At 38.9% G+C, this 22,680-nt stretch overlaps 1 long non-coding RNA gene across 1 annotated transcript; it reads left to right on the forward strand.

The window, feature by feature from the left end:
• Positions 1 to 21,188: 21,188 nt before the first annotated feature.
• Positions 21,189 to 22,016, forward strand: LOC131220477 (uncharacterized). The gene is made up of 3 exons (XR_009158612.1): positions 21,189 to 21,257; positions 21,338 to 21,592; positions 21,684 to 22,016. It is a non-coding gene; the product is annotated as an uncharacterized LOC131220477 (long non-coding RNA).
• The last annotated feature ends 664 nt before the right edge of the window (positions 22,017 to 22,680 follow it).

Raw genomic sequence — 22,680 nt, forward strand, 5'->3', positions numbered from 1 at the left:
GCTCATCCTTTCCTCTAGTCACCACTAGGCCTGTTCCTATCCCAACAAGGAGAGCTTGCTCTTGTGAGCTTAGAGTAATCAAGACAAGTCCAATGACCGTATATCTAAATTGCATCCTATTTTACCTTTCATTAAGGAGTAGAGAGGTCTACTAATCCTATCCCGAGTCAAGAACGCGCAAACTGATTAAGCTAGCTTTTGTATAAGCTGGACTTACTTACCCAAAGAAATATAACTAGTTGATTCCAAGCCTGGTGTAACATGACAGTTATAAATTTACTAGAGTCTAGTAAATTTGGCTAATTTGAACTCAAATGTAGGTATTACCTAAGGTGAACCTTGCTCGAGTTCATCTTGGTGTCGGTCGAAGGGTGAATATGCACTACCAACAGCCTTAGCCGTTGTGTGACCTGCATGCATTGCCCTATGTTCATCACAATAGCTATAGAGGTGATCCAAAACTGGGTTAACTCAGAAAGCTTAGACCAATATTTGAAGGTAATGAGTTACGGCATGTTGGTTTGCGTCGAGTCCAGGGGAAGATGGTGGTTGCCTGGGTAGACCACAACTGAGTACAGCACCATAAAAAACCAGAGGACCATTTACTATTGGTTTAACACCAATCGATGTTGGAATGAGTCACTGACTCCCCCACCACCAGCTCAACTCGCCCCCAACTGACAGGGCGTGACAACCAGGAGCAGCGGCCTCCTACTAAATACACACTGGCTAGCTCCGAGCAGGTCTGATTTCAGCAATCTGACCACAGTTTGGTCAAGCTCGGGCCTGACTCGGCAGACTTGGCCCGGACTCATCCTGAAGTCGGATCGAGTCTAGGTGTGGCACAATAGCAACAGGTGGTAGCCCATTCTCCACACCTCTCTCTCTTTCTTTCTTCTCGTTCTCCTTTCTTCCAGATGAAATGTCCATTAATGGACGTCAGGCCCAGCCTGATTCATGCTTGGTCGAGCTAGTCAGCGTGGTAACTGCACCACCGCGGCCTCCTCTCTCTTTCTTGCTCTCATCCTCCCTCTGAGGTGACCAGTGGGCCTCTTAACCAAGTCTCCAAGCTCCAAAAAGATGCCCCGAACTCGCTCGAATTTACCCTGACTTGAGCTGATGCGGCTTGAACGGGGAAGAAGAAGACTTGACTCCAATGGTGGATCAAAACTCGATGGGCTTTTATTCATTCCACTGCTTGTAGATGATCTGCCTTAGCTCTAGGAAGCTTGGGGAAACTTCGAATCAAAGCTCTAATGCGATTTCATTAATGGGTTGGAAGGAAGTAGCTTGCGGCCAATTTCCTTGGGTTGCCGTATGAAACGGAATGAACCCTAATGCATCCGATTCCAATCCTTTATATGGAGTTTCTCCAGCAATCCTAAACCATAGGATTTGAAATGGGTGGTTTGGATTGTGTTGCTTTGCAACGGCTATAAATACAACTGGTAATATGAAACCGGTAGCTGTTTCGGTTGTTGGTTTTCTACGAAAACTATAATCCTCATGAATGGAATGAACGGCTAAGATCTTTCAGATTAAAAGGTTGAGTTTTGGGAGCTAGGCTCATGCGAATTGCCATCGTGGCAATCTGAAGCCGATTTCCATTTTTGGAAATTGTCGTGTGCAACTCCAGTTTGGGCCGAGAAGCGCGTGCCCACACGTATAGGAAAAATCATGAGATCAATTGGATTTTGGTCAAGCCCATGGTCTAAATCAGATGGACGGTTCAAATTAGATCAAGGTGTCCCACCTTGATCATGGTAGTGTAGTTTTGGAGCGACTGGAAACACAGCGCACTCGCACGCTAGACCGTTTACGTTTGTTGCTATGCGAACATGTGTGCATGGACTTGCACGAGTGACGTGGTTTTGGTCAGATCCACGTCGTGCACATGATGGACTGTTTGGATCATGCTTGTGACCACATATGGTGGGCCACTGATTAATCAAACAGAAACAGTCTGTTTCAGACTGTTGTAGGCGAAAACAAAAATGGAGGAGTTTTTCCTCCTTTGGGAAATCTCCAGTCAAACTAGGTTTGACCAAGTCTGTGGTCTGGTGCACACAAGTGCACACCTGTTGTCGTACACCCACGACCTGTTGTGGAGTTCATAGTGATGTTGGACCAAATCCACACCATCGATTTGATTTGGGGGGTGCCCATTATGACCTCTGACCAAAATTCAAGTAGATCTAGAGCTTATATGGGCCATAGTATTGGATTTATGCATCTAGATGACGATATCTAAGGATCTTCGAAGATTTGACAATTAGATCTTTTCCTAATCTGGTTTAATTGATTATTTAGGGTCATGAGGCTGATTGTATGAAATCCGATAGTTATTTTTGCATTGGATGACCAATTATGACACATTGGAGTTGTCTAATTAGACATCATGGATTAATAGGCGGTTGATTCTACCCAATAGGGTGTTGCACCACGTGAGTTTTAAGTCCTCTTGTTGTCCCTCATCAATCTAATGATTGTATAATTCTAAAACTGATCGTTGGCACATTTAATATTTCCTATACTAGTTTAGGAAGCTCTAACAATTGCATTTACAATCTGATGGCTAACTTATTCAATTAAGCGACTATTTGTCCCATCAAGGTTGTGGATCTGACGTACAATGATTTATCCATGGTTTTGATGATCGGATCCATCATTGTACAATGCAAGGCCTAAATCCAATGATTCATCTCGAATTTCGTGGCTGATCTACAATTCCAACGGTTGGATCATTCTTCATTTGGAACATTAGAGGTTGAAAGGGTTCTAGGGATCCTAAAGAGCATTCGAGTGTTTTGATTTGAACTTAGGAGCACCTGAATAGTTAATATTACAATATATTAGTCAGAATTACATGATTTAGTGGTGGATCGTTGAACAAGATGTCATAGACTTGATAAACAACGGATCTAGCGATTCGGATTTCCAAATCTAAGATGAATGTTTGGATTGATCTATCCAAGAGATGGAAACTTTGAAATTAGATTCCTAAGTCAATGTGGAGGTCCATCTTGAGTAACAACGAAAGGATTTAGACTAGAATGAATGTGAGTGTGAGAGTAAGTTAGGTTACACGGTAACACCCGAGTACTGAAAAGTATGAGGTGTTACAATAAAGCACATACCTGAAACTCTTGTAATGACGTCTTTCAATCTAGCAGTAAAGATGAAAAGCCATAGTAGTTTATGCGCAGAGTCAAGTCAATGAATGGAACTCCACAACTAAAGTATACATCTATGAAAATGGGAGCAAAAAGATATTATGCAATGCTTGGGTGGAGGACTATACATGTTTAACTGATCCCAAACATTGGTATGGTGAGCATCGCCATGGACGTTCTACAAACCGTGATTATTTCGGATTTAATCAGTTAAATGGAAAGCCTTGCCATATTTTCTCTCTTAACTGCTGCCTTGTTTACCAGCTAGTGAAAGATCAAGGAATTGTCCATTTCAAAGAGTTTTTGTCCATTTTTTTAACCACACGCCCACACACTCACACCAGTGGGATTTTACCACCCATGGATACTCGAACCCTTGACCGGGTGTTGAAACTCCTGAGAGTCTACCATCGGAGCAAGAGTAAGGATCCATTGACTATATACAAGGAGGATCATAATATTAACAGTTTGAATCATTGAGTAGTGGGCTCCACTTATGTAAACTGAATCCCACCAGTGTACAATCTTTTAACCCTGATATTGCAGTGGATATGGGATTTTGGTCCCAGTGGCCCTGTTCTGTGACGTGGTTATCACGGGAGCCTATCTAGACCAACGTTATGGAATTGTAGCCTGAATCCACCTATTCATTTTTTGGAAGATGAAAATGCTCTTCTGCACTGTTGCACCTTATATGGCGGGCTTTCATCTAAAGAAGTAAAAAAGTTCTTTATAAAAGGGATGTGGGCCCACCCAAAACTGAAATTTGACTTACCGCTTGGCTGATCTGATGCACTTATTTTAATCAGATAGCTATGAACTGACAGAAGGGTATTTTCAATTCTATATTTGAAGCTCTCTCTAGCTCACAACTATACTAACATTGTACATTAATTATGAATTGTTTTCTGCTGTATGTTCAGTATATTATGAGTTTTGTCCTCAAACTTGGGGCGGCGATATGAAATTAAAACCCCCTACATGTGCACGAGATGAATTTGCTTCAATGTTACTCAGTGGGCCCCATATCAAAATGTTGTGCCCTTTCGCACGAGGACCATTTGGTCATTTTCTTCTTCATTGGTTTTTTCACGGGATGGGAGAATTGTGCTTTTTAACTCCTTTGATTCTTCCTTCTTCCTTCATTGATTTCTTTTATAGTTGTTTTTTTGGGTTTTTTTTTAATTTTTTAATTTTTTTAATTATAATTTAGTATGAATGGTGAGAGTTTGTGAAAGGGAATAGGGTGTGTAAGAATTTGTAATAGATAAATTTTTATAATGGAATGATATTGTAATTGATGAATTTTTAATAAAGGAATGTTGTAATGGATAAATATGATAAACATTGGAATGTATTGATGTTATAATAAATAACTGTTGTAATGGATGAATTTTTATAATGGAAGAATTTGAGATGGAAGTATGTTGTAATGGATGAATGTTGTATGGTGGATCATCGAAATTTACTATGGATCGCCCATATTCATTGTGGATCACCCATATTTTCAATATGGATTGTCGATATTCAATATATATCATCGATATTCACTGTGGATCCCCAGTATTTTCAATGTGGATCGGTGAAATTTCCACCATGGATCGTAGATATTCATAGTGGGGTACTGATCCAACGAAAATGGCTATAACTCCCTCGTTACATGTTTGATTTAGGTGATCTTATGCTCCTTGGAAAGTTAATTTGATTAACTTTTAAAATGTTTTATAATAATTTCATTTTGACACCATTTGATTGTCTAAAATTGGGCCCGAAATTCATTATTCACTATGGGATTAATGATATTCACTATGGGTCATCAATTTGACAAAAATGGCCATAACTCCCTCATTATATGTCCTTTTGGGTGATCTTTATGCATGTTGAAAACATAATTTGTTAACTTTCAAGTGGCTTTGGAATAACCTCATTTGGACACCATTTGATTATCGAAAAGTGAGCCCAAAGTTCATCATTCATCATGGGATTCAGATATTTACTATGGGGTACCAGTACGATGAAAATTATCATAATTCGCTTGTTATATGTTTGATTTAGGCGATCATATGATCACTATAAAGGTTATTTGATGAACTTTCAAATATTTTTAGAATCATATCATTTGAACACCATTTGATTGCTGAAAAGTGGGCCCAAATTTCATCATTCACTATGGACTTGCAAATAATAAACTTTGAGCCAACTTTTGAGCAATCAAATGCTATCCAAATGAGATTATTTTAAAGTCATTTAAAAGTTCATCAAATTATATTTTCAACAAGCATAAGTGTAACACCCCGATTCTCAAAACTAGAGTACACTACTCATTTTCCAAAAACCCAAGTATTAACCTTTAACTGTAACTCAAATTTCACGTGTGTGTGTGTGTATATATATATATATATATATATATATATATATATATATATATATATATATATATATATATATATATATATATATATTCCTTTATCAGAGTTAGTAAACTAACGGAATATAATTAAATCAAGTATGAGAGGGAGTCCAAATATACATAACCAAGATTTCAAGTGGTTATCCAAAAACTTATATAAATCAATGTCTTAACTTTTACAGAACATGACAGTACAAATTAAATACAAATGTAAACGAGGATAGAGAGTCGCAAGGTAGTCTGGCTCTTCCTAATCCATATGAACACCAACATGCGCATCCTCTACATCCCCTGCACACTGATTATGGTTTGATAACGTCAATGGCTATCCAGTGAGGTATAACCTCCAAGATTTATTGCGTCATCAAGATAATTAAGCATAATTATCAGAGACAGTGTATAACAAATATTACACAATGATTATCATGAGAATCAGATAAGGTTCATCAGATACGCATTCATTAAATAAATCACACAAATAATTTTATTTAAATACATGGATGCATGCATATGCTCACAGACCTGGGGATGCACATCTAGCTCGTAAAAAGTTACCCTAGGAGAACTAGCCACCTGAAAAAGTACTCAAAGGTACGCCTAAGGAGAACCAGCCACCTAAGAAAGACTATGACATATAGATCACCCAAGGAGGACTAGTCACCTGGAAAAGTAAACAAAGGTACGCCCAAAGAGAACTAACCACTCAGAAAAGACCATAATAATATATAAATCCCACTCAGAAAAGACCATAATAATATATAGATCGCCCAAGGAGGACTAGTCACCCGAAAAAGTATACAAAGATACGTCCAAGGAAAACTCACCACCCAGAAAAGACCATAATAATATATAAATCGCCCAAGGACTAGTCACCCGGAAGAGTACACAAAGGTATGCCCAAGGAGAACTAACCACTCGAAAAAGACCATAATAATATATACATCGCCCAAGGAGGACTAGTCACCCAGAAAAGTACACAAAGGTATGCCTAAGGAGAACTAACCACCCAGAAAAGACTATAATATATGCCATGTAAATGCATGATTAACCCAACCATTATTATTCCAATTCTAAACAATCATTTTAAGAAAGCTCAAAGGTCACTATGGGGGGTTTGTCACCCAACATAGGCTGACAGCTCAGGCATAATGTCCCATTCCACCATCACTAGCTCATGAGGCTAACAAATTGGATGTTTAAAGGTAACCTACACAACTAGTGGCCAATTATAATTTTACAAGTAGAACTTACTATCGAAGGGTCGTAAGAAAATGGTCTATCAAAGCTACGTAGGCAAATAATCTATCAAAATCGCCAGGGCAAATAGTTCATCCCAAGGATGTAATAAAAATGAGATTATCCCCATAAAGCCACAAAGGCACTAAGGATCCACAAGATGGTAATTCCACAGCAAACATTCTATCTAATCTTATCAGGATAAATGACCACTAGCTCGAGGACCGCCACAAACACCATAAAGTAATCACAAGTGGTGAAATGAGCCATGTACAATCTGAATAGAACTTAGACATTTAAATGTTCATTTTAATCTAAACAGAGGTGATTGAGATTTATAACATGTTCATATAATTAAATTGAAGTCCAATCAATAATCATTTGTAAATGACTATACATGCAGAGACTAACATTCATTATCATTGCCTCTTAATATATATTAAGCAATCAATTAATATAAATAAATAATGTTAACTATCAAGATGTAGCAAAGCTTGAAGGGTGATCCTCACCTTTAAATTAAGTAATTGCAACAAGAATGCTCTAATGCACGAATCCAAATCGAACGTGTTAGATTTAAGTTTCGCACACCATTTACGGTTAAGATCTTAACCTCAGGCTTTGATCTCCACCCTAATTTGAGGTTAATGGCTATAGGAATTCTAAAATCTAAGATGATTTGAGAAAAAGATGAATATTGTAGTAGAGGTTAAAATCGATGAAGGTAATAACACTAATTAATCTAATATTCTAATATAACCTCAATTATAATCTTTAGACGATAGAAATAAGATGTTATTAAACACTAAGTCAAAATGATAATAATAATAATAGAAGTAATAGATGACGAACCTGATTTGAGGAAAGGATGAAAAACAACTCGGCTACGTTAACTCGGTTGAGTCAATTCAACTCACCATCACATCTTCTTCCTAGTTTCTCTTTTCTTCCTTTCTTCTCATTTTCTCCTTACTCTTTTCATCTTATCTTCTTTTACAAGGAATTTCCAACAAAGTGTGGAATTGACCAGTCAGTGAGTTAGAGACCTGACTCGGTATTGAACCGAGTCGACTCATATCTCGCCCAACTTCTCTCCTTCTTTTCTTTCCTTCTTGTTCTTCTCTCTTTCTCCTTTCCCTCCTCCCTTTTCTCTTCTTGTAACAAGGCCAAGAACCAGTCAACTGCCCCAAGCTCAACTAGGGCTGACTCGATTAGTCGACTCGGTTCGACTCGACTGGACACAGCGAGTCAGCCCGACTTGATAGCCTTCCTTCCTCTCCTTTCTAATTTCTTCTTCCTCTGCTTCCCTTCTCTTTTCTCCTTGCTGGGACGTCTAGCTGTGGATCTGGAAAGTCTAAACCACGAGTTCAGCAAGTTAAGTCCGCCCGACTCGATGGTAAGAGCCCAGCCTCCCCCTCTCTCTCTCTCATTCGCTACTTCTTCCTCTACTCTTCTTCGTCTCTAGCTCTCTCTCTCTCTCTCTCTCTGACCCTTCTACTAGAATGACCAGGATCAGGACATGATCTCGACTTGGTCAGAACCCTCTCCAGTGAGTCGATGCAGCCCATGACTCGGTAGCTACTGCGCGACTCGGTCAGACCCATTGGAATCAACTCTCCCTCTTCTTCTTTCTCCTCTTCCTTTTTCTTCTCTCTTGCTCTACTAGGAAGGCTGAAAGTAATGCTGGACTCGGCCTAGTGTAATGCCCCATGTTTTCAGGACCAGAGTATATGACTCGTTTCCCAAAAACCCAAGTGTTAACCTTAAAGGATGGTCAAATTCGAGTATATATAGCTCCGTGTTTTCAGGACCCGAGTATATGACTCGTTTCCTAAAAATCAATCTTAAACTTAAAGGATGGTCAAATTCAAGTATATATATATATACACACACACACATATACTAGCAGAGTTAGCAATTTGCTATAAAATGAACAAATCAACATAAAGAAAAATTTGTTTACATTTAGAATATACAAGAGTGTAATGACCTAAAAAATTTCGTGCTAAGACCCGAGTACTACCTCAAATGCTTGAGAAGTTATTGTGGGTTAATTAGCGCTAAACTCGATTGCTTGTGAAATTAACATCAATCACTTTAAATTTGATCTGCAGGACTCAAAACCTGTAGAATTGTTAGTGCTATGTTACCCTGAAATCTGGGATTCAACGCTAAATCCAGTTGCTCTCGAAAATTTTTGGAAGCTTTGGATCGGACCTGAACCGCGCGTCGAAAGTCCGATAGCGATGATCTTAGACAGTTATGGTCACCATGTTGGGCTTGACCATCACCTCAAAAATCAAGTCCAGATGATGTCTTGGGTCAATTTATTTGAGTCCGGAGTAAAGAGTGTGAGAACGGTGAGAAATTAAATATGATTTTATGAAATCTGAGTCGTGTCGCTTGCGCGACGATTTTAAGCAATCTGACTGTTGGATTCTGACCCAATTTCACCCTCGGATCAGGGAAGGTGGCTCAGGCATGTCATAGTGCTTGTGGAGCTGATCGAGTTTCGGTGACCGTTGAATTGAGAGTGGTCCACCACGGCTGATCTGTAAATCTGATCGGTACGAAAACTCAGCCTGATCTAGATCCATGGTCAGTTAGCTTAAGTCTGACTGCACATGGAGAAAAGACCACCGGAAGTGCTCTGTTGGATCGAGAGAGGCCTAATTTGGTTATAACCTAAGTATACCTTGGCCTTGGGGCTAATTTCATCAATGTTAGGCCTATATAAAGACCTTAAAACCCTCACTCTCTATTCCATACGAATTTCCTAAGCCCTAGCTAAAAGAGAGAGAGGAAAAGAGAGTGAAAGTAAGAGAGAAGTTGGTGAATCATTTGGGATTCTTTCTTGTTTCCCTGCATCCTTAAACTATCACTTCTGAATCGTTATTCCGGCGATTCTAAGTTCATTATTGGGTAAGTTAATCTAACCCTAATCTGTTTAGAGCTTAGAATAGTCTATGTGTTGATGTAGCTCATTTCTATTCTTGCCTTAGGTATTTAGTCGCCGTTGACGAAGACATATCGTCTGAATCAGTTCGGTGTGCTTTTTCTGGTTTAAGGTGCGAACTATATTTGTATAGGTTATGGTTTTCAAGGCTTTCAATGTCAGATAATGATTTATTATTGTTGTGGGTGAAATTTCACATGTCAAATGCTATGTTTATATTACGTTCCTGATATATATGCATTGTGTTGAGATTTGTGTATTCCTTGTGTATGTAGAAAGTATCGTATACGTATAAAATATGAACTTGTGCTTGCCATGATTAACTGTCGTTTATTTGTGCTAGTTGCATGTGTGTCAACTCCTTGGCAAAAGGAATTGTCCAAATGCGTGTATCCCAACATAGGTCATGTATGTTGAACTATGTAGTCTAAGTGTTTGTAGAAATGTCTGAATGGTCTGAAGTGTAATATATTATCCTATTTGCGGGCGTTGAGAAGCGATTCTCAACTCTCCTATTGGTGTGTATGATTTCCTACATGCAAGTCACATTCTTTGTTGTTTAACTTCAAGTATTACTTATGTGTAAATCCATGTTAAGTTGATATTCTTCAAATGCTCACATACTACATGATTTGAATTGTTGTTCCATTACTGTTCTAAATTGTATATGCATATCTGTTATAATGGAATGTGTTTGGGACTATGAAATAGTCCAGGAAATCAGTAATCGGCCTTGAGTTCTTGGCTAAGGTTGCTTTCGCCACGAAGGACGTGTTTGACGAACCTGAGTCGTATTAGAGTTGTCGGCAGTGGTTTGGCCACACAGTGTTTGCGCACTCTATGTCGTTCAACCCAACGTACGCTCGTGCTAGTCGAGTTCGTCAAGTAACCTGATTGTCCCGATGTATGTTCACCATGTATGGATGCTACTGTTTGAATCTAGGGTACCAAACTTACCGATGAAATCCCATTAACCGTTGTACCTTGATCCGCTAAGACTCATGAGCCGGACATGGTGGTATGGGACACCGTGGTCGAGCTGTCGGCCTACGCTGGGGTGACGAGCCTCCCCGTAGTGACCAGTGAGTACACCAGACTCGTGAGCCGATTATGGTGGTATGGGACACTATATTCGCGCTATCGGCCTACATTGATTAGTAACGAGCCCTTTGTAGTGACCTCGAGCATACCTTGAGACTGCATTAAGGCGACAAGCCTTAGAGTAGTAACGAAGGTATGACAGGCGTGCATTGATTGGTGACGAGCCCTCTGCAGTGACTTAGAACCATATGATCGTATGAGATTGCCTAGGACTGAGGACCCTAGAATGGATCACTGTGTGGAAATTGATATGAGGAAGGTACCTTAGCTTCCCAATCTTGCTGTATGAAAAGGACTAATAACAACTTGGTAATCATGTTCATGCACCGCATTGCATGTGCGTAGCAGTTGTTAGCACTGCGGGAGGTTGTCATGCGTAACGTAAGATGAAGACGCTGAGGGAGTGCAGGCAAGGGCATGCATCATTTATACATACATCCTTGCATTAACAAGGGTACTTTAGACTTGTTTAATTGTATTGCCTTATCATTACTGCTTGATTGATTTGATATCATATTAACTTTTACTGTATAGTTCCATTGAGTTGATCACTCACTCCCACGTTCTGGGTCGGTGTTTCAACACCAACCAGACTCTGTCTTAAATGCAGATGATGACGCGACCCCTGAGGCAGAGCAGGAGTTTGAGGATGATGAGGCCGCATTTTCTTTTATACAGTTCTCTGGCGGGTTCATGTGAGCCATGTCCTGATATGCGGGGATTCTGGATTTTCTTTATAATTGTAATAGATGATGTCATTTAATACTTGTACTTTTGAAAGTAACACTTGTAAGTATGACCTAGCATGTATCCGTATTTCCAGGACTTGCACATGTACACATATGTTTCTTTAAGTCTTCCGCTTGCGTCTTTCACTTATCCCTGAATTATGTTTGCAGTTTGGCTTAATCTATTCCATGTTTTATGTACTCTTACAGACAATATACATCCATCGTTAAATATGTTACATAAGTGATGTTTTGAAACTCGGGAGCTGAGTTATGCTCGACCCCCGAATTTCAAGGCGTTATAAAGAGGCTACCCATAATGACTTATACAAACCAATGTCTCATATAATAGCAATTACAAAAATTACATAATTTACACCAGGAAAATAATAAATGCACATAATCTTGAGCTATAAAATCATGTAGCAACTCTTAACAATACGATCGTGTATCCTCGTCGATTGCACCTTGCTCATCAATATGTACATGGATACCAACTAGGCCACCTATGCTATCTGTACAGTTATATATTCAATGAATGAATGGCCAGTTCAGTGTGAATTCTCCTTAAGATTACACACTGCTGCATTAGTTTTTTTTTAAAAAGGACATATAAAACATTTCATGATGCAATCTTGTTTAAGTGCTTGGATGTATGAATGCACATCAACTGGGGATGCACATCCAGTTGGCCAAGTGAATAGACCTTTCAAACAGTCGGTCCGTTAAACAAAAGAATGAGCCTTTCAAATAGTCGGCTCATTCAACTTGCAAGAGAACGGGTCTTTCAAACAATCGACCTGCTCAAGTAAGATAGTGGGCCTTTCGAATAGTTAACTCACTTAAGCAATGAATGGGCCTTTCAAACAGTCGGCTCATTCATGCTAGGGGATGGGTCTTTCAAACAGTCAGCTCATCCCAACAAGGGAATGGACCTTTCAAATAGTCAGTCCATTCAGGCGACAGAATGAGTCTTTCAAACAGTTGGCTCATTTAACTTGCAAAGGAACGGGTCTTTCAAACAATCGACCCACTTAAGAAAGATAATGGGCCTTTCAAATAGTCGGCTCATTCAAGCATGGGGATGAGCCTTTCAAACAGTCAGCTCATCCCAAACAAGGGAATAGACCTTTCCAACAATTAGTCCATCCAAAAATAGAAGTGCCATGTATGCATGATTAATTCTAGCCATTATTATTGTTCAAGCTTTTACAAGCAATTCATAAACAATTCATAAACATGATGGATATGCAGGTACGACATATGGATATTCATACAATTAAGTGTTGAGCAAATGATTAATAATCAGATTCAATATCAAACACAAGTTATAATAAATTAGAGATATCAATTATCAATTGAAATAAAATGAACTACTACTTAATCTAATAAGGAAGAGGAAAGCTCAAAGGGAAAGATTCATCACCTTATAGTTTGCATCGCCTACCAGCATCGCTAGAAAATGCGCGTTCCCTTAAAATCAAATCCTACCATAGATCAAGAACTTGTATAATTAGATCCAAGCTCACTCACTATTTAGGGTTAGGGTTTTAACCTAGGGTTTGGATTACTTGGGTTCTTAAGTTTTAGTTCTAGGGGTTGATCTATAATGAATGTGTAGTTTATACACAATGTAATAATATGATTAGTTGCCCTTTAAAGGTAATGATACAACTATTATTTGTGACCATGGTAATAATTAGTATTAAAAATTGTAATAAAATAGTATAACCTATTATTTAAGATAATATTCTCAAGTGATGGACACTATGCTAATATCATTAATGGTAGTTTCATTCATAAGAACTAATATTAGTGGAACATATTAAAAGTAATCATTATGAAGATAATTAGTAATAAAATTATAATTGGTGATAATAATAACAACTACTAAAAAAATGATCAACGGCTACAGACTATGTTAGCTTTTGGCTACGGATATAAACCGTAGCTCAGGGGCTACGGCTAAAATCCGTAGCTAAAAGTCCCAAAACCGTAGCTAAAATCGACCACCTTCCCACACCCATCCAACCTGCATAGCCCCTCGAGGGACTCTACGAGGCCCATTAAAATTCGTATGCTCCATCTAATACGTCTATCCGTTTTGAAAAATAATGTTAGGGCAGGATCCAAAAAATGAAGTAGATCGAATGATCAAGTGGACCACACGTTAGGAAACAGTGGAGATTAATACCTATCATTGAAAGTTGGTGTGGTTCAATTGGACAAAATGTTTTGTAGATTTGTTGGGCTTATTTCCTATAAAAAAATTATAAAATTAATGAATGGAGTGGATTTGTCAAATGCATCAAGATGGACCCCCCAAATAGAATAAAAAATCCGTCCGTCCAGATCCCACCAAACGTGTGAACGCCGAGGGCTGGTTACGGACGGAACAATAGCTACGGCTTTATGGATTTTTAGCTACGGCTTTAGGCCATAGTAAATCCGTAGCAGTTACAAAATGCGGAAAACCGCGCTCCTTTTTCTCTTCCCCCTCTCTCAAAATTTTTTTATTTCGCTCTCACGTCTGTCCCTTTCTCACTCACTCTCACGTCCATCCCTTTCTCTCTCACTCTCAATCTCCCACTTCTCTTTTCTCTGTCTCTCTCGATCTCCGGCACCATTGTTCTTGTCCCTTTCTCTCTCTCTCTCTCTCTCTCTCTCTCTCTCTCTCTCTCGATCTCCCGCACCATTGTTTGAAACAGAAAAATCATCATCGGCATTCCTTAGATTGCATCGTCAGAGAGGATTTTGGTATGCATTCTTCTCTCTCTCTCTCGATCTCCGGCCCCTTTTCTCTGTCTCTCTTGATCTCCGTCACCTTGATTCATTGCAAATCAAGCCTCATCCCAATTTACTGGATGATGAGGCTTGGATGATGATGAGAAATGCTGCAATAAGTCATTGGACTGTAGTAGTCATCCAACCAATGGCATGAGAAAGGAACTGTTCACTCAAACAAGAAGCATTGGTTGACGGGCTGTTGAAGATAGAGCCTAGGGAGTGGTCATGGGATGATCAGAAATCCAATGGTGGGATTTCAAAGTGGGATGGGTTAAAAAATCAAACCTCAATCATAGCAAATGCCATGCAAGGATAGAAAGTTCTTTGTATGATTACCTGTTGCTTTCACCTTTGTTTCTGAATCTTAATTGCACAGATGGGTTTTCCGAATTTGTTTGCCTATATACACTCATGGGGTGGCACACCAGATCAATGATTTCAATTACTAGAACTCATATGAAGTGTTCTATATAGCATTTATCTTTATTTCAATTAGTAGATCAATGTTTTCAATCACTTGATTTCAATGAATATGAAATTTTTGTAGAGTTGGTTGTTAAAACATGCAGGGGAGTTGGTTGTTAAAATGTCAATGAGATGTGATTTTGTGGAGTAGTATATTTTCAGTTTGACTGTATTCTCTCTCTATCCGTTGATGGAATATACTTTCAGGGTATATTGTTGTTTGATACTCACAATAGACTACTATTTTGTTTGATGATGCTGAAATATTAGTAAAGGGTATTGATGTCAACACCCAACCTGATTGATTTGCTTACCCTCCATTTTCCATTTTGGGCATTCTAAAGAGTACATTTGTGATAATATTTCAAGACCCAAAATTGAAAATAGGGTGCAGCTAAATCAATTGGAACAGGTGTTAATAGCGACTCCCCTGGTTAATCCAATAACCTGCAATTGATTGCTTTCTTTCAACTCAAAAGGAATGCCATAAATTTATAGTAGCTGCATGAATCCCTACTTTTAAGGTGCTGGCCCACTTCAACCACTCATGGTCCCACTACCTCTTGTTTCAATTCCTGCTTTCTTTCATTTCTGGTAATTAAATCACATATATTCAACTCAAAGAACTTTGCTACGTCAATATAGTAGTTACACAATTAGAATAGATAGCTTAAACAGGGAACCACGAAAAGGGAACTACGATTTTAAGTTTCTTTAAAACAGAAACAAGGAACCAAATAAGCAAAGTAGGTGTGGGAGCGGGGAACCATCTGTTTCAAAATATTGTCAAGTATAAACAGCTAGGAAGCAGGAGCAGCACGCTGTGTGACTGTGTCTAAAGCGAGAGAGAGAGAGAGAGAGAGAGAGAGAGAGAGAGAGAGAGAGAAGGATCCTACAACTCAGGAAAAACACAATAGTGCAGCATTTTGAGTTTATTTTGAGTCGAACATCTTTGGAATCTTTTCTGCATTCTTTCTTGCTAGAATTGTTTCAGCCATAACCAATTAATTGTGTTGTAGGTCTTCAAGTTGTACCATCCATTGGCCTTGAGAGATTTCTTGATAAGGACGACCTAACAATAGATTAAGGTCTATTTGGTTGACGTTCATCTGGCCAAGCTGACAAACAACATTCTTATCAATGAATTGTTTGATGCACCGTTGAATTCTTGATAGAAAACACTTAAAAGGGATATTCAGAACCTTTCCTTGAAATCCCTTATAGAACCTTCCAGTCTAACCATTTCCATCATTTTACTTGGAGCCTCAACTAATAATACAACAATGGTGGTGGCCCACACTGGGTTTTAAGTCTTCAAAGATCTCTTTTCATGGCAATGAAGGAACTTTTGCCTTGGGTAAGTTGTTGTGCTTGTATGGATGCTAATAGATGATCTTTTTTCATTGTGCATTGATAACAACAATGAACCATTTCTGACTAGCATTTTAGCTAAGTACTTCAAAACTCTTTGGTGTTTTAGTTGATTTAAAATCAAGATCATAGATGCATGTGTTTAGAATTATATTCGTGAATGAGTGAAAAATACTTATTAATTATTTTTTAGGTAAGGTGCAGGTTCAAAAAGGACCCTTTGGTTAATCAGGTTTCGCCTGTAATGGATAGGGAGTGGATAACACTAAGTTTTCCGGACCCATGTTTTATTTCTGGAATGAGAAGTTTTTTAAAGTTTGCGCGAGATCACCTTCCTGGTAGAGAAACCATTTTTTGTCCATGCACCACTTGCAGATGTGCACGCTTACCGATTTCTTATGATGATTTGGAAATACATTTAATGAAAAATGGATTCGATCCAAAATATAGGGTTTGGAACATGCATGGTGAGCATGTATCACTTGAGTGCACTGAACGTGCATCAAGTTCCCAACAATGCCATAGTGTCCCAAACTTAAATGATGTTCACAACACGATCGTTCAAGAACTCGGTGGTAATAACCTAGATAAAGTTGTCCAGGATGATCCGAATGTGACCCCTGTAGTCGGCGAATTTAGGGAAAATGAACGTAACGATTTTGAAGCAAATCTACAAGAAGCAATGACTGAGCTATACCCTGGGGCAGAAGATTTCACCGTGCTGACTTTCATTGTACAGCTTTTTAAATTAAAGGTGAACCATGGATGGAGTGAAAAAAGCTTTACAGAGCTCCTTCAACTACTAAAGAAGGTGTTGCCTTCTGGTAATAAGGCCCCAACTAATACCTACCAAGCAAAGAAGATTATTACAAAGTTGGGTCTTGATTATGTGAAGATCCATGCTTGTCCAAATGACTGCATCTTGTACTGGAGAGAGCATGAGATGAAAACTAGTTGTCCAACTTGTAACGCTTCTAGGTTCAAGACAGAAATGGATGATGACAGAAAACAATTTCAAGTACCTGCCAAGGTGATAAGGTATTTTCCATTAACACCAAGGCTACAAAGAATATTCAGTGTGCCATGGTTGGCGAAAGAAATGTCCTGGCACTCAACCAGGAAATTGCAACATGAAAAGATGGAGCATCCAGCTGATTCTATTGCATGGAGGAATCTCGATGACAAGTATACAGATTTTTCAGCTGAGTCTCATAATGTTCGATTGGGTTTGGCTACAGATGGGTTTAACCCATACGACACTTATAGCGCTTCATATAGTTCATGGCCCGTTATGTGTGTGACGTACAACCTTCCACTAAAGCTTTGTATGAAACCTCAATTTACTATATTGACTTTGCTCATTGAAGGACCGCGATAACCGGGAAAGGATATTGACGTTTACTTACAACCATTGATTGATGAACTTCAAGACTTATGGCAGAAAGGGGTCATGACGTTCGACGCATACCATAAAAGCAATTTCAATATGCGTGCAATTCTACTCTGGACAATCCATGACTTTCCAGCATATGGCAACGTTTCCGGTTGTAAAACCAAGGGTAAATATGATTGTCCTGTATGTGGTCCCAACACAGATTCTTTGCGACTCAAGTATGGAAAGAAACATGTTTATATGGGCCATAGACGATGGTTGCCAATGTTGGACCAGGCTAGAAAGGACACAAGTGCTGGCACTTACAATAAGAAAGTGGAGATACGACGACAACCGATCCGTCTGGATGGGATTGAGGTCGAAAGACAAACTGCGAACCTCAATATGCGGTGGGGGAAGTCTGGGAAGAAGAATAGAAGAGGTATTGATGGAGGCCGACAAGAGCTAATCGATGACGTTGAATCACCGTGGTTCTTCAAATGGTCTATATTATTTGATCTGGAGTATTGGAAAGATATTCCCGTGCGCCACAACCTTGATGTTATGCATGTCAAGAAAAATATATGTGAAATCCTTGTCGCTTTGATGTTGAACACGCCCGGCAAAACCAAGGATGATGTTAATGCACGCAGGGACCTGAAATGGTTGAGAATTAAGAAGCGTCTATGGCTGAAAAAGAGTAATGGCAAGACGATTCAGAAACAAGGTCCTTTCTGTCTAAGAAAAGAAGAGAAAAAGCTTTTCATTCAGACTTTACATAATCTGCGTGTTCCTATTGGTTTTAGTGTGAACTGGAAGACCATTATAACGGAAGATTGCATGGATTTAAAGGGAATGAAGTCTCATTCTTATCATGTGTTGATGCAACATCTACTCCCGGTTCTTATCCAGCATGCATTCAAGGATAGGAAGGTCATTCGTCCTATAATTATAAGCTTTTGCACCTTCTTTAATGCCTTGTGCTCATCAACCATAGACCTTCAAACGCTCATTACTCTCGAGAGGGGCATGGCTAGGACGTTATGTCAGCTTGAGATTATATGCCCTCCATCGATATTTGTCATGATGATGCATCTTACCATCCACTTGGCCTACGAGGCTCGCATATGTGGTCCTGTATACTATCGATGGATGTATCCATTCGAAAGGTACGCTATGAACTTAGTAAGAGTAAATAGGTGAAACGTCTAAAGATGCATGTATATGTAATGTATCATTATTTTTGTCAGGTTCATGAAGACATTCAAGGCTTATGTCCGTAACAAGACGCGACCTGAGGGTTGCATTGCAGAACAATACATCCAAGAGGAGACGGTTATATACTGCAACCAATACAGAGGAAAACATAAAACAAGCCTCTTGGAAAAGCTGGAAAAACGTTTTGATGGAGTCATTCCAAAACCACAAAAGTTACAAGAAATTATTGACGATGATACTAATGATGACAATGTTGGTCCAGTAGGTTCGAGTCAGAGTGTTATCCTAATGGGTATCGAATATGAACAAGCTCGTACTTGGGTCATGAAGAGTCATCCCAGCTATGATGCGTGGGAAGGGTATGTACTTTTAGCTCATATATATCTTCTTTACTTTATGCAATTTCAATATAACATTGGTATCGAATAACCCACAGGAAGTACAAAAATTTCTTGCAACGATGCTACAGGAGGACTAACAAGGTGCCTAGCGAGGATGAATTCATACCTTGGTTGAAGAGACAAACAGAGTTCAACGAATCTAACGAAGAAGAATTCAAAGATATAGTGAGAGGACCTCTAGCTTTTGCTACGCAATACAATAAGTATTGTATTAATGGTTTCCTTTTCGTCACTAAGGAATATGAGGAGAATAAAACGAACCAAAATAGTGGGGTTATGACAGAGGGTATGACCACTTTCCGATCTAATGCTAAGGATATAAATACAGTGGATGAAAATCAACCTTACTATGGAGTCCTTCATAAAATTATCCAATTGGAGTACCGTACAGGGTATAAGCCCATCGTATTTAAGTGTGATTGGGTGAAGGTGACACATCATGGTGTTGCTGTTAATGTTGAAGCGAATCTGAGATTAGTAAATTTATCTAGTCTTTATAGTTCAGACAAAGTGGGTGACGAGCTGTTCATCCTCGCGGAGCATGCCGTACAAGTTTTCTACTCCAAAGATCATAAAAATCCTGAATGGCACGTGGTCTTGGAGGTTCCAAAAAAGATTTTTGTCAAAGAGGAGACATGCCTTCTATCAGAACGATTGAAGGCTGTAACTGATGCTGATGCAGGACCTGATCTCACCACCTTAGCAAATGCCGATGAGTTGATATTCAATGAACCTGAAGAAGTCAGCGTTGTAGTTAAGAAAACAAAGAAAAGAAAGCGATCAAGGAGAATCTATTGAATTCTTTGTATTTTTAATCCATGTAACAAAATGATATATATCGAAGGAAATATAATGAAGGTATGGATAATATAGTGAATTGTTTGTGCTTTATCTGTTATCTAAATTGTTTCTTAACCATTAGGGTTTTTTTTTCTATTAGTATATAAATAAGCACATGGACTCACAGCCAGAGGCATTGGTTGCAAATGCAAGCAACACCAAAGGTAATAAGATAGTTCTCATTAATTAGATATGTAGATTTCACTTTTCTTATATATTGGCGGTAATCAACGATGTTTATATATAATTATTATTCTTTTTTATGTAGATGTGCTAGCTTCTTCTTCATCTAGAAAGAGAGGCCCTACTAAGGGTGCTTCTTTACATGTGCAACCTGATAGGAAAAAAGTCCTTAAGACAAATGAATTCTGGCAACCGAATGAGGACAGTCCCAATCACAAAGACTTTGCATCGCATATCGGTGTCCTAGCCCGTGCTCATATCCCGATCATATACGAGGACTTTCGCCAGGTGCCTTGTGCACACATTCAAAAGGTTATAGAAACATTGTCACTATTTTATGAGTTTGAGGGTCAAAGTTGGGATGCAGGTGTTTCGTACATAACACAACGCATCAATGAAACATGGAGAAATTATAAGAAAAGGTTGACTAAACAATATATAAAAAACAATGATCCTATAGTTGTTAGAGATAGTCCTACCCCCCCAGGTGTCCCTATGGAGGATTGGAGGACCTTTGTGGATCAACACAACACCGAGCAATTCAAGCGAGTAAGTGCAAAGAATAAAGTCAATCGGGCAAAGCTAAAAGGACCTGCGTGTCTTGGGAGGCGCAGCATGGCTGTTACTCGCCATCAGATGGTATGTATATAAAGATAGGTATTATAGTTTAAAATTAAATTTAATTTTGATCTAATTAACTCTATTAATGATGTGTATTTGAACGATATGTTATGTGCCAAAGGCGATGGAGAGGAATCTTACCTCTGATGCCGAGATAGGTAGAGGTGATGTCTACTTAAGAGCCCATACGAGCAAGGACAAAGTCATCCAGTATCCTGACCTTGTTGTAAGTGCACCCCTCTTACCACTAACTAGTACCATTATGAAATGTCATTATATAACTTTAAATTATTTTACGTTTATTTGTATTAATTTTGTCACAGCAAAAACTAGATGAGCTTTATAGTAGCAATCCTGCTTCTAAGATGACCGGCGTTGACGATGCCCTTACACAGGTACTAATAAAGTTTTAAAATTACTTGAGTTTTACGGTAATTATGAATTTCCTAATAACTTGATTTGCAATATTTTACAGTTGGTTGGTTCTGATAGTAGAGGACGAATGCGTGGTCTGGGTTGCTCGATAAGCAAAACAGGACTGAAGAAGTCAACCCCTGCCCGTTCAAAGCTACATAATATGGCAAAAGAAAGAGAAGGCCTAGCGCAGGAGATATTAGAGATAAAGAAATCATTGATTGATATAAAGTCCTGGGTGGGTATGCATTAAGAGGCACAGTCTGGTCAAAACCTCCCATCACCACCAGTGGCTAAATCTACTCAGGGATCATCGGTATGCAATTATAATTTCGCTAATGTAATAAGCTTACAATTATATTATAAATGCTAATAATACTAATGCCATTTTATATGTGTACATGTAGCCGGATACGATATATATTGGTAAGAAATGCGAGTTGCTTGGTTGGGGCTTACGTGGTGTTGTTGCTCGTGGTCAAGTACACGAAGTTAGTCCAAATGCAGTTGTCCATTGTGAGCCATTAGCAGAGGGAGCTTTTGTTGTTATCCTAACTGAGATTATACACCCTGATGCTCCTTTGTGGAAAGAAGATGGATTCGCATCTACACTTGGAGAGGCCGGTCCAGGATCACTTGTGCAATGGGGGAAGCAATCAATGAGATTCCTATAATTTGAACAAATATAGTACTATATAATTGAACATATAGTAATTTGGCTTAAGTGGGTTTTGGTTGGGGCTTACATGATGCTGTTTTTTGCCTTAAGTCGTTACTCTATATGATGTTTGGCCTAAGTAGTTACTCTACATGATGTTTGGCTTGTTTTTTTTTTTTTCGTACTCTATAGTTCATCGATATTTATAGTCTACTTGAATTTTGCACTATATATTTGAATATATTTATAGTCTTAGGCTCCATTTGGTCATCACATTGGTGTTTATGAATGTAAATTTATCTCAAACCAAATGGAGCTTAAGCCCTTTTTTAACTCCGCCAATGCAACTCCTTGCATTGCCGGTCCCAAGCCCGGGTAAAGGAGGAGGGAACCACTGTTATGACCATGATGAAGCTGCCCATTTTTTGAAGCTGTTATAATTTTTGAGTTTATTTTTGCTTGCAGGCTGGCAGATTTGCTCACATATGTTGGCATATGGCCTTACAATTCTTAGAGGTACGCATGGAACTTAACAGGATCATTGGCCTATAAGTTCATTCATGTTGTATCTTATGATTTTACATTCAGTGGATTATGATGTCAATAGGATCACATGGTAATGAGAAAATCTGTTGATCTCATTTGCTCACAGATCTATAGTGCATGGGTTGGAGAATGTGTAGCATAGGAGAATGGAAAGTAGAGTGATCTTGCTTCTTTCTGGAGAATGATGATATTAGCTGCTT

Source organism: Magnolia sinica, chromosome 12, assembly GCF_029962835.1.
Source record: "Magnolia sinica isolate HGM2019 chromosome 12, MsV1, whole genome shotgun sequence".
Taxonomy (NCBI): domain Eukaryota; kingdom Viridiplantae; phylum Streptophyta; class Magnoliopsida; order Magnoliales; family Magnoliaceae; genus Magnolia; species Magnolia sinica.